The 13952-nt window shown below is 42.2% G+C and overlaps 1 protein-coding gene across 1 annotated transcript in view; it reads right to left on the bottom strand.

Annotated features, from left to right (window-relative positions):
• The window catches only part of BRINP1 (BMP/retinoic acid inducible neural specific 1), a 194430-nt gene extending 191043 nt beyond the window's left edge, over nucleotides 1-3387 (bottom strand). Inside the window, exon 1 of the mRNA XM_069073814.1 lies at nucleotides 2920-3387. The gene's annotated coding sequence lies outside the window, so the exon portion shown is untranslated. The remainder of the gene's footprint in view (nucleotides 1-2919) is intronic.
• Between the last annotated feature and the right edge of the window lie 10565 nt (nucleotides 3388-13952).

Here is a 13952-nt window from a genome sequence, read left to right as displayed (position 1 = left end):
TCTATCTATCTATCTATCTATCTATCTATCTATCTATCTATCTATCTATCTATCTATCTATCTATCTATCTATCTATCACATAAACACATATTGCCTTCTGGAATTAACATCCCAGGGTGAAGCTGTACACAGGGCTTGTTGTACTTCCAGGGAGCCTTTCTAGGCTGGTTGTGGATTGTGTTCTTGGTGGGATAGAATTGTCTCAAGATACTGTGTGTGCATGTGTGATTAAGTATGTATGTACGAATATGTGAATTTGTTCGTGCATAAATGACACATATGGCATGTGTGTGTGTCTATATTAGCATGTCTGTGTGTGTAGGTATGACCAGTAAAGTCTGTGCATATTGAGTATGTTTTATGTGCCTCTATTAGTAGTTGTGTTCGAAGCATGTGAATGTGAGCATGAGTCTTTGAGGATCTTAATACTGTGCATGTGTATATTTAAGAGGGTGCATAAAATGGGAGTGTAATCCCTCTGGGAACAAGTGTTCTAATTGTAGTAGTTCACACTTAATAGGTCTTTGCAATAAGAAGTTTGAGAGGTCAGTGTAAAGACTTCATTGGAAAAATGGCTTGAATCAAGGGGGGAGGGTGCCCTAAAGTGTCTGAATAACCAAGCACCTAGAAATGAGAAAGCTCAAACACCTTTATCTAGTAGCATCATTATCTCACCTCCCCCTTCCCCTAATGTCCTGCAAATCCTCTTTGAAATAGGCTTCTTAGAGCAAGTGACATATTTCCTCCAGACCATACAAGGGGTTTCTGAGGTGGGAGGCTTGGTCTCCAGTGAACAGACTTCTGCTGTTTGCATGTGCCTGCATGTAACACAGGCACCCACGCATGCTAGGGCAGACTCCTGAAAACACATGTTCACTTTTAACTCTCACTGAAGGAAGGGGGAGAAAGGCATCAATCCCAAACAAGTTCAGGGAATTTTACTCCCCAAACAGTGGGTAGCTAGAACCATGACTGCCCCTTAGTCACCTCCCACAGATTGTCACTGAATTTGTACCACCGTTTTGTCCAAACCTCCCAGTGTATTTTAATGGATAAGCCACTGGATTTTGGAGTCAGAAAGAAGATTCACGTTTGAATCTTTGCTTTGTCATTCATTACCTGCATGACCTTGGACAAGTCACTTCTCTTCTGGACCTTAGTTTCCTCATTTATAAGATGGGGGAGTGGACTCAATGATCTCTAAGTCCCTTCCAACTCTCATCCCTATTATGCTATCATCCTACATTGGTGGAGTAACAGCTGCTGAGTCTGGAAGACATGCAAAGAGTCGTAAAACCCAGTGTGGGCACCTTTTCTGCTGAGTGGCAGAAAACCAGGAATCAAATCCTTAGGCAGCCCCTAAGGCTATGCCAGTAGCTATTCGGTGGTCAAGAGACTTACTGAGCTCCAGACCCAGAGAAAGAAGGTGGCTAGAAGCAGGCAAGGGCTGGGCCCAGAGTATGAAGTAGGAGGACAGTGTTCCTAAGAAAACCCCCAAGTGGTCTCAATGCCCTTCTCAGTAATCTTATACTGAATTAAGAAATCCAGGGCAGTTAAGTCAATTATCAACAAGCTTAGGCCTCCCCCACCCACCTGTCTCCAGCCTCTGTCTTATCCCCTAAAGCATGTCTTCTTCAGCATGGAAAAATAAATCTATCCCCTGATCTTCCACATGCAGTTGCCTAACTTCAATACAGAGAACCTCAGATGAAGAAAGGGGTGAAGGACTCTAAGTCTGTTCATAGACATGCCTCCTCTTAGCCCCATATTCCTTCAGGAATCAGGCGGGGGTAAGGATAGGGGGAGGAGTGCACAGAGCAAATTGAAACCCTGAGTCTAGACCTCCAAAGGAGTCCAGTTTAAAGGAAAACTCCCCACCTCCATCCCTTTCCCTAGGCTTCCCGATTTAAAAAACCTGTCAGAATCCCCTCAGTGAGAGTAATTGGGGAGAGGGGTGACTCCGCCTCCCTAAGAGGAACCCTAGCAAACTTGGCCTGAATCCTTTCTCAAGCCGAGACAGGTGACCCTGCTGTTGTTCCTGCCCCAGGATGAGGAACCTCTTATCTTAAGACCTGACAAGTCCCAGACAGGAAGCCCTACCCCCACCCATCTCTTTCCAGCCTCACTACCCTACCCAGTTGCTCCGAATTCCCATCAGGGTCCAAAGCATTCAGCCCAGTATGGGATTTAAAGTGACAGCGGCTCATTTTTTGCCCAGCTCCTCTGTCCCTAGCCCAAATCAAATGGTGGGTTAAGTGCAGAGGGCACCTGATCTATCTGAGATATTTTTCCTTGTATGTATCCACATTTGGATTAAAAGGAGAGTTTGCGCTCCTCCCCCATACACCCCCAAATCCCCTCAGCCCCCAAAGGGCGTCCACAAAGCGTTCCTGATGGCTACGTGATCCTATGGTCCAAATCCCTATGCGTGTAGACGCAAATTAAAAGCAGTCACATACACACACAGCACAGACAATACACAATACATACAAACACACAACACGTAACACACAACATAACCACACATCACACACGAATACACGACACAAACGCGCAGCCCAGACATTCAACGCACGCAAATTCACCACACACTAACACACAACACACATCAAGACCTTAAGTAGGTTACAGGACCTCTAGTCTCCCCCTCTTTGGCCCCCACCCTCCTTACACACTTTCTCAAAGCTGCATTTAACTCCTTGCTCCCCGAGGCTATGAGGAGACCCCCAGCAGGTCCGAGCTTCTTCACAGCTCGCCCCGCAGACGGGGGCCTTGGAACAGCGGAGGGAGAGAAGGAAGGCGATCCAAGGGGAGTACTGGAAGGGAAACCACGATAGTGATCCTTCCCCCTACACCTCCAATGCAGTTGGGGGCCGAGCTAGCCACCCCCAATCCCCTTGGCGCGGCTCCCGCCTTACCTGATCTCAATGTCCCTCACGGGCCGGGAGCTGTACGCTGGTGGCTTTTATTCGGCTTGGGGGGAACTTAGAAGAGATGTGTGTCCGGCGCGCATACTGGGGGCCGTACTGCGACTGCAGGGGTAGGGATACCTGGATGCTAGCAATCCTTTTCATACTCAGCTTTCAAGTCCCCTTCCGTGATCCAGATGGCCGGCATCTAGGGAGGCTGCACAGCCGGGCTCAGCACAGTCTTTCCCGGGTACCCAGGTCTGTCAGTCTTCCTGTTACCCTACCCTCTCCCTCACTAGCTGTCTTGTTCCCACTCTGATTCCTTGGTTTGCCTCTAGCCGATCCACCCGTAGCTCGCAGCTCGCAGCCCGCAGCCGTGGGCACAGGAGCGCGGCGGGCCGAGAATGGAGAGGGGCAGGTCCAAAGGAGACGCGTTCTCCGGGCGGGGAGCCGCGAAGGCTGGGCTACGCGGGGGGAGGAGGGACTTAAACGGCGACGGGCGGAAACGAATGAGAGGCGGAGAGGGAGGAGGAGCCCAGCTAGGGGACTTTATTCTAAGGAGGGTTTTGTGCATCATTAGGAAGAGGAGGAGGGGAGCGAGGCCGAGCGGAGGAGGGATGGCTGCTGAGGAACTGGGGAGAAGCCATGCGGGGAAAGGGGAAAGGGTGGTTCCCAGGAGTGTGTGTGTGTGTGTGTGTGTGTGTGTGTGCCCTCGCGCTGTTGTGGCTAGGGAAGGTGCCTGTGTGTGTGAGTGCGTGTGTATGAGTGTGTGTGTGTGTGTTAGAGTGGGGAGTGGGGGATGCATCACTGGGCTGGGCACAAGGATACTAGACATATGTTGTCCCGTGTTTGCTTGTGCTAAATGTGTTGCTTGCGAGCGCGGATGTGGTTGTGCCCTGCTTTGCCTGCCTTAGAAGGAATAGACCACATGAATGCTAGACAGAGTGTGCCCACGTATGTGTGTGTGTCCTGGTGTGCGAGAAGCGGAGTGTTAGATTACTAAAGTGTGTCTGTGTGGTTGTGTCTCCGCTCACAAGGAATCATATGCTTGGATGTGAGACGCAAGGAACATGAATATGGATGCGTGTGACCGCAAATCTGTGGAAGAAGCTGAGTGTAGGGTTGTTGAATGTTATAGATGTGTAGTTAGATGACTATATGTGTTCATTTGTGTATGAAGTCAAGTGTTCTATTGCTGAGTGTGTCTAGGCTTGCGAGAGTTCAGCATGTCTCTTAATATGGACGTGGGACACAGAAGTGGAGGGGCGGAGCCGACAAAGTTCTCTGGGGACTACAAGAAAAGGAGCCCTTCTGGAGGAAGGATGGAGAGAGTGCTGTGTGTGTGTGTGTGTGTGTGTGTGTGTGTGTGTGTGTGTGTGACTGGTGGTGACGGATGGAGAGGGTTGTGCACGTAAAGCAGCGTACTTTGACTTCTCCTGGAGACAGGAAACCCAGGAAATGCAGCTGGGCAGTGCGGCTGTAAGGGATTCGCCCATAGAACAAGAGACCAGCAGAGATTTAAAAAAAAAACAAAAACATTTTTTTCTTCAATTTTAACTAATAAAATCGGAGGCGCCAAAACCCAGTCTCCTGATGGGGGAGGGGGGCGGGGAGCAATGTAGAAAATGTCTGGGGAGGCAGACTTGGAAGAGATGAGAGGTGGAGAAGTTAGGGGTTGAGGGATCCTGCTAGAAGAAATGAAGACCGGAAAGAGTCCTGTGCAGGGCCCCCAAAAAGGAGAATGATAGCTGAGGGAAGACCAAGGAGAATGAGAACGCCTTCCAAAGCCAGCGAGGGATGATGGAGAGGAAGGCAAAGAGGTTAGGGATGATGGTTTAAGACCAAGAACAGAGATGACAGTAGGGATAAGAGCAGGAGTCTCGATGACTTATGGAGACTAGCGATCGTCGCTAGCACACTAGTAGTCGGCATCTCTCTTCTAGGGCAGTGTATCACAAGAGTAAATGGTAGCCGGAGGATAGCTGGAAGTATTGGATTATGCGGAAGGCCAAGGCACTGGATGAAGAGCCTTTCATTAGTAAAAAAGTTCAGAAGATCAGAAGATAGCAGGATCCTGAACGTTTCTATTCAACATAGGGAGGAAGGGGGGGGGGGGGGGTAACAAGCAATCTACAGTCTACATAAAGAAGAGGGAGGGAGGGAGAGAGAGAGACAGAGAGACAGAGAGAGAGTGTGTGTTCAGCAGGTAGATTTAGAGTTCGGGGAGCTCTGGACAGATTTGAATTTACCCTGCTCTTGTCCAGCAAGCAGAGGTTTTCAGAACAGTGGACAGCTCCATAGCCTCAAGTCCTGGTTTAAGCATTTTGTGCTGACCAAAACGAATACTTCTTTCCCTTCTCCCCTTCAGGCTTAGCCTAGTACATGTACTCAGTGAATCACGTACTCAGTGAATTCATGAGCAATTGTGTCCTCGTTTTATGAGACCCAATGGAGATTCCAATCCCACACATAAACCTCTGCTCCATGGATCCACCATGGATACAATTTCTTAGCTCTGAGTCTGGCTGTTTTTCTCTGTCTCTATCTCTCTGTCCTCTTCTCAGTCTCTCCCTGATCTCTCTCTTTTTTTCTTCTCCTCCATACTCACGCTGGACAGAGGTAGGCAACAGCAGCCCCAGTGGGACAGGAGATTTGCTGTACTTGAGATAGGTTTGAAACAACTGAGTAACAGAATCAAGAACGCAAAAGGCAAGTTGGGCTGCAATACTGCTTCCTCCCGGCTTGTCTGCTTTCCTGATCAATCTCAGGATGGGCTTTATTCCAGATGTCTGAGACAGGAGAGAACCAAATACTGCAGAACAATTGTACTCCCTCCCTCTATCTCCTCCCTCCCCCACTCTCAATATCACACACACACACACACACACACACACACACACACACACGAACATTTTCACAGGAGATGAATTAATATTCCTTGTTCAAACTGATGGATGAGAAAAACACAAAGAAGTGTGAGCCAGGGAAAAAAGGAGAAAGATGAGACAGAGAGAGGAGAGGAATAAAAGGGGACAAGACAGGAACACAGGAGGGAAGGGAAGAGAAAGGGAGGAAAGGAGGAGAGGGGAAGGGAAGGGAGGGGAGGGGAGGAGAAGAAGCCTTAATGTGCCTGAGTTTCAAATAGAACTACAGCCTTTCTGAAGTTAAGTTCATTTGCACTTGACACCATTTAACTTTCCCACCTCTCTGAAGGCAGGTTTGGAGAACCATAGCAAAAAATCTCCAAAGACTACTTAGTCATCAGTAATGTTCTAACAGAGAAGTATTCCCAATGAGTTATAAAAAAGGCAGCCAGAAATACATGAGATGGAATTTTTGTAGAAACACACAATATTTAGTGGTAAGATGGAAAAGAAAATGTTTGGAGGCCAAAACCTTTTTTTGTTCTTCCTTCTATTCTTCCTCTTCCTCTTTTCCTAATTCTAATTCTTCTCTTCAAATCCTTATTAAAGAAGAAATACATCAGGCAGTCTGATATGTATGATAAATGCTGTTTTCACCCATACCAGAGGGTGGAGGTGAGCCGCTGTTTGCTAATTTCACTGGAAATGCCAAAAGAGTTGCTCCCTAAAGCAAAAGGTTTCCTGACTTTCTGTCTAAAAATATCTGAAGATACTAGAATAATACAAATCCATGAAAGTCCGTGACTTGTTTTAAAAAAAAATAACCTACTGGGATCCAGTAGACTTGGATCCTGTTCTTTGATTCAAAGTTGTAAGGAACTCAGAAGAATTCCATCTTCTTCCTTTTACAAATCAGGAAACTGAGGCCTACAAATATGAAATGAGTTACCCAAGGTCAAACAGGAATTAAGAAACTGATTCAAAGTCAGCTATTTTTTTTTCAGTGCTGATTCTTCCTCAACATCTCTGCATAGCTTCATCTCTCTGATTTTCCATAAAATTGGATGGGACTATATAACATCTAATGGAACTGTTGAGGGAAGAAACTCTCTCTATTATTCTAGGTGAGAACTTTCTCTGTATGTGTCTCTGACATAGAGAGTTGCTTGAAACACTGAGACACTGATTTGCTGAGTGTCCCATAGCCAGTATGTGTCAATTATGGTGTTACTCCAACCTTTGAGACCAATTCCCTACCCACACTTGTTTCACCATGTTTATTGCCCATTGAGAGAAAGACAGTTCCATGATGCAGTCGAGGACAGTCTGGAACATGCCATTTCTGAGTAAGTTGCTTTAGGTATCTGTAGATCTTCTGAGCTCCTGGGAATAAAGGAGAAAGTTAAAGAAGATAATGAGGCTAAGGAAAATTTAAATTAATTTTCCTATAGTTTAAGGTCTCTTCCAGTTATGGCATTCTCTGAAGGTCTCTTCTTGCTTGACATTCCATGAAATTCTCCCCTCATTTTACATCTACCTCACTATTCCTATATTGATACTGCTACATCCTTTTCTTGATCTATAATATGGTGATATTGGATTACATGATCTTTATCACTCCATGGCTCCTTCCAGCTAGAAAATTCTATGATTCTGAGATTTTTTTAACAGTGGTTTTTAATAAAAGATCTCTTCTTAAGTGGTATCAAATGCAAATAAAAACAGGGACCACTAAACCATATATAATGATCCCTGTGGGCTACATATTGACTTAAAAAACTACACATGCTTATGTGTTTCTTTTATATTCATTCATCAACACATTCATGTCAGATAGGAACTACATTTAATCATTCTGGCTGCACTCAGGCATGTTGTAAGTCATGTGTCACCCGTGGGTTATATGTCTGACACTTCTGGTTTAGATGATTTTGCCTTTGCATGGTTGACACATCTCCAAGAACCAGCCTGACCTTGAACTTCAGAGTTCCTGTCCCCTAAACTAAGAGATTGAGAAGTAGAAGGGCAGAGAATAGGAAACAGACAGGAATTTTGAGGGAATGTTCCATAAGCTTTGGATATAGCTTCCCCTTCTATTACAATAATAAGAAAGATCTATCTGTACATATACTAGATGATCTGATGCACCATGTGCTGCCTCCAAATCTTATATTGGCTACTCAGTTTAAATCCCAAGAATGTTTGAATTCCTTAGTCCAAGTGATTTGGAATTTGGAGAGCCTGAAAGATCAGAGAGCATGGAGAAGATGAACAAAATTCAGCTCCAGATCAGAAAATGCTGAGGCCTTAGCCCATAGTAATATCTTAGTCTTCCAGTGTCAGTAAGAGACTATTAGGAGGAGGCAGTTTGAATCCCAACTCTGTTACTTCCTGGAACAGGTAATATCTCCTCTCTGAACTTCAGGTTTATTATATGCAAAATGAGGGCATTAGGTAAAAGATCTCTATAGTCTACTTCAGTTCAAAAGGCTATGACTGTGATTCAAAGAGTGCTTCTATTCCACAGCCTGGTTCAATGGAAAAATAACCTCAATTTTAGCCCAAGTTCCGCCACTATTTGGTGTGACCTTGGGCAAGTCATTTTACATCATTAAACCTCACTTTCCTCATCTGTAAGATGGGTATAATTACATTTGTACTGTCTACTCTTCATGAGTGATGTGGTAAAGGTGGAGATAATGTAAGTGCCTTATTATAGTAATGACAATTTCCACAGTATTTTAGGAATTATCAACTTCATTCCTTGCAATGACTCTGTGAGGTAGTAGTGAAAATTTTATTACCTGTGAATAGTGAAAATATGTTAGTGAATATTGTGAAAAATTATTAGAATAATAAAAAATAATTTTATTATTCTAAAGAAATAGAAGCTTAGAGAAGTTAAATCATCTGAGTGGGCTTCAAACTCAGGTGTCTCCTGCTATCAGATCCAGCACCCTTTCTACTATACTAATGTCCCTCCTTATAAACTCTGAAATACTATACACATGTAGAGAATTAGTGGTGTTATTGTGTCACTGTTACTAATATTATTTTAGCTGGTAAGCCATAGAGGATAGGAAATTATAATGAAAATGCCACTTGTTCAAGATCCATGACAGTTTGTTGCATGTTTCCATCATCTTTAAAAAAGAACAAACACGATACTTCACTAGATCCTACCATACTTGTTAAAATTTGTCCTGTATCTCCCCTTTTTTTCTCAACCAAATTCCTTTAAACACTTGTCTATACTCTGTATATACTTCCTCTAGTCTCACTTTCTTTCTAACCCCCTGCAAGCTAGTTTCTGACTTGTCACTCAACAATATTCACTCACTTGAAGGTTAGCAAGGATTTCATAATTAACAAATCTAATGGCTTTTACTCAATCCTTATCCACTTTGATCTCTGCAGGACTTGACATAGTTGACCACTCCCTCCTCTTGGATACTCTTTCCTTTCTGATTTTTCACGATAATGTTCTCTCCTGGTTCTCCTCCTATGTATCTAACTACTCCTCTATTTCTTTTATTATTCATTATCCATATCATGCCCTCTAATTGTGGGTACAAACCAAACTTCTGTTTTTTCTTTTTTTCCTGTCTGTACTATCTCATTTTAACCTTGTCTCTTCCCATGCATTCAATTATTATATCTATATGAAATTATTCTCAGATCTATATACTCAGCTCTAGTATCTCTCTCTCTCTCTCTCTCTCTCTCTCTCTCTCTCTCTCTCTCTCTTTCTCTCTCTCTCTCTCATTCCATGAACTCACCACTGAATTATGTGAATTCAATATAGAGTATTTTGGACTGGATGCTCTACAGGCATCTCAAACCTAACATGTCCAAAACAGAACTTAATATCATCCCCCTTCAAATATACCACCATTCCAGACTTCAACATTCACGAGAAGGGCACCATCCTTTAGGTCACTTAGGTTCATAATATTGGTGCCAGCCTTAGTTCTTCACTCTCATTCACACTACCTATCAATCATTTGCCAAATCCCCTTTTTATCTATTCAATATCTCTCAGATATATCCCTCCCACTATACTCACACAACTTCATCTTCATTCAGGTTCCAACAACCTCCCACCTGGACTATTACAAAAATCTCCTATATGGTTTCTTTGTATTGTCTGCATTGTCTCTCCCAACTTCAATCTTTCTTCAAAAGGGCAAACAATGTTTCTTTCCAAAAGTTCAGGTTTTATCACATAACTCCTCCCTTCAATAAATGCCAATTTGTCAGTCAGTCAATATGTATTTATTAATCACTTAATATGTGTGCCAGGAACTATGATAAGTGCTAGAGATACAAACAGCACTAGCACTCAAGGAGTGTAATGGGAATGTAAATTTTGAAGATCTTCCCTGCCCCTAGGCTAAAGTGCACCTGGAGCCTGAGGTGGGAGGCTTGTTTTTCAGTAAATACTTCTTGATTGGCCAGTGACTCAACAAGGTTGTTACATTCTCTGAGCCAGGAGAAGGCTATACAAGCCCTGATCTGTAGCTTTGTTTTGGGGCTCACTTTGATAAGTGTTCTGTGATTTGATCTGGATTCTGGGAAGCCGTTGTCCAGAGCCCCCGACTTTGAAAAACCCAGATGTTGATTTGGTATGGATGTAATGGTTGGACAGTTTGGAAAGCTATCTACTTGATCTGTTTCTGCCTTGATAATTCTGCCTGTATACTTTGAAGTTCTGGGTGCTGACCTTTTTCCCCTGAACAAGGTAAAATACATGTTTGACTGATTAAAGTAAGCTTGTTAACCCATTTTGAGTTGCTTTCTTTTAACAAAGCAGATCTAAGAACCTGTATGGGCAGCCACCCTGGGGACAATAGGGTGCTTGCTGATACAAGGAGTTAATATTCTAAAGGGGCAAACAACTTGCAAAAATACCTATGTATAAATGTACAAGTTAAATTAGAGGTAATTGCAGAGGGAAGATATTAGGAGAATCAGAAAAGTGTTTTTAAAGGTAAAGATTTTAGCCCGGACTTGAAGGAAGTCATGAAATTCAGGAGGTAAAGGTAAAGAAGTAAAGAAAGCATTTGAGAAATAAGTGATAGTGAAAATGTGAGGAGGAAAGGGAAGGAGTGTCTTATGTGAAGGACAGCAAGGAGTCCAGTGTCATTAGATTGTAGAGTACTTGAAGGTAAATTAGGCATAAGAAACCTGCCAAGGTAGCAAGGGGCCATGAAGGACTGTAAAATCCAAGCAGAGGATTTTGTGTTTGATCTGGGAGGTAGTAGGGAGCTACAAGAGTTTATTTAATAGGGAAAGTAATATGGTTACCCTTGTACTTTAGGAAAATCACTTTGGCGGATGAGTGAAGGTGTAATGGAGTGGGGAGAGACTTGAGAATAGGGACACCAACCAGCAGGCTAATGCAATTACCTGGGCATGTGGTGATGAGGGTCTGTATTGGGATAGTTTTATTATTAGAGGAGAGAAGGGAGTATATAGAACAAATATTGTTAAGGAAGACTGGCAACAGATTAGATCTAGTTAGTGAGAGGGAGAGGTCAAGGATGTACCTAGTTCCTAGGTTGGGTGACTAGGAGGATAGTTCTGTACCCAACAGTAGCAGAAAAGCTAGGTAGAGAAGAGGATTGGGAGAGAAAGATACTGAGTTCTGTTTTAGACATGTTGAGTTTAAGGTGTCGGCAGACATTCAGTTTGAGTCATTTAATAGGCAGTTAAAGATTTGATACTGGAGGTCAGAAGAGAGGTTGGAATTAAATAAATAGTTCTGAGAATCTTCTACTTAAAGATGATAATTCAATTCATCCAATTCTTCTACATGAATCTAGTCCTGGTCCCCTCCAACCAATCTCTAGGTGATGGCATAGTCCATCCCCAAACTACTTTGCTAATTTATGTTCGATATGCATGTATGTGTATATGAATGTATAGACACACATAAATATATATATATATATAATGTATGCACAAATATACATACATATAAGTATATACAGAAAATATTTTGTTTTTCAGTTGTATTTGACTCTTCATGATCCCATTTGGGGTATTCTTGGTAAAGATATTAAAGTGATTTGCAATTTCCTTTTCCAGCTCATTTTATGGATGAGAAAACTGAGAGAAACAAGATTAAGTAACTTGCCCAGGATCATTCAACTAGTAAGTATCTGAGGTTAAATTTGAACTCTGGAAGATGAGTCTTTCTGATTTCTGGCCTGCATTCTATTCAATGCATCACCTAGCTACCCTTATGCAAAATAACACACACACACACGCACACACAAGCACATGAACTTGCATACACATTTATGTGTATGTATACATGCATATACATATATATATGTGGAACCAACAAGTATATAGAGAGGGGTATATATTCTATATACACATATTTATACATACACATATATTCTGTATATATTTATATGCATACTTGTTGACTTCCTTTAGAATATAAGTTCCTTTAGGAAATGGGATGTTTTACTTTTGTTTTTGTAAACTCCACACTTGGTACAGTACTTAGAACACAGCAGATGTTTATTAAATTTTGTCAATTGATCAATTGATTTAGTGGCCATACTACAAATATTTACTCTATGTTATTTGAGGGATTGGAAGTGGAGAGGCCTCTGCCAGTTTACTTAAAATCCCAATGTCAGACTTCCTTTCAGAGTTCCAAAGCTCTCCCGTGTTTAGAAGTCCACTATCAATATTCAGTTATCCCTGGATAATATTTTAAGGTCTTATCTGTAACTACTAATAAACCACAGAATCAAAAGTCTGGATTTTCCTGTGAGGAGAAATTGAAAGTAAAACATATGAGGCAGGAAATGACTAACATCTGTAGCTGTATCCCATACTAATACCCATATTCTTTCAAGAGACAGTTTAGTATAAGATTTGGATTTAGAGGACCTGGGTTCTAGTCCCAGATTTGTCACTGACCTTTGAAAGGTAATTTAAACCCTTTTCTTGAATTGGAAGAGGTGGAAGCGGAAAGCCCCATTTCTACTCCGCCATCTTGGCTCCACCCCCTTTAAAACCTTTTCAACTTAGGTTCCACAATGCTAATTTGTTTGTCAGTCACTTCCAGTTCTCTATCTATGAAATATTGCTTATATCCCTGAATACGCTGACTCACACAGAGATTTGGGAAGAGATAAGGGTAACCCTATAGTATCTATCACTTAAAATAACTCACTTTTTATTTTATTTTTTTTAATGGAATTTCTTGAGAGACTGAATTTATTTATTTATTTTGCTTTTTGGAGGGCAATTGGGGTTAAGTAACTTGCCCAAGATCACATGGCTCATTTTTGTGAGAGTGTGTGTGTGTGTGTGTGTGTGTGTGTGTGTGTACTAAATGTCTGAGGCTGGATCCAAACTCCGGTCCTCCTGGCTCCAGGTCTGGCGCTCTACTCACTGCGCCACTTAGTCGCTCTGATAACTCACTTTTTAAATAGTGATTAACACAAAATGCTTTTCTCAAATAGGTAGTATGTAGGTAGTACAATTAATATCACTTCTACTGTACAGGTGAGCAAACTGAGACTCAGAAAGTTAAGGTGTCTTGCTCGTCCAAAGACACAGCAAAATGGGGAAGCAAGGAATCAAACCTCGGCATCTTCTCTAAATATTATACATTTATTTTTATATGACAGTGATATTCATATTCTTTCTCTTTCTTCTTTTCTCTCTTTTATTAATGAAATACTTTTTTTTCTAGTAATTATGAGGAAGGAAGTAAAATAAGCAAAACTCACAGAGTCCATTCTTTATGAGTCCCAGAAAACAGATATATGATCTTAAGTTATCACTAAACTAGTCATAAATGACTGATCTGGCTTGCTGATCTAACCATCCTCATTCTCAGCTAAGTAGTTTCTGGATCTAGCTTCAATTCATGGCCAGCCACCATGCTATCATATTTCCACTCTACCTTTGCCAGTTTGGGAATGTCACTGAGTATGAAACCTACTTATTTTTATGACTAATAGAGAAAGTGAAGTGGTTGGGACATGGAAGCACTTTTTACCTACGAATCTCAATTTCATATGAATGTCAAGAGAAACTTTTCCAGACTTAAAATTTCACTGAGAAATGGGCCTTGCAATACCTAATTTTCTGAGGTCAATGTCATAGACATTGTAGAGAGGCAGCATAGTGTATTAGAAACTCTGG

Source organism: Petaurus breviceps, unplaced genomic scaffold, assembly GCF_028583685.1.
Source record: "Petaurus breviceps papuanus isolate PSGF00001 unplaced genomic scaffold, PetGlider_PUasm1.0 90879, whole genome shotgun sequence".
NCBI lineage: Eukaryota > Metazoa > Chordata > Mammalia > Diprotodontia > Petauridae > Petaurus > Petaurus breviceps.
This window is presented reverse-complemented; position numbering and strand designations above follow the sequence as displayed.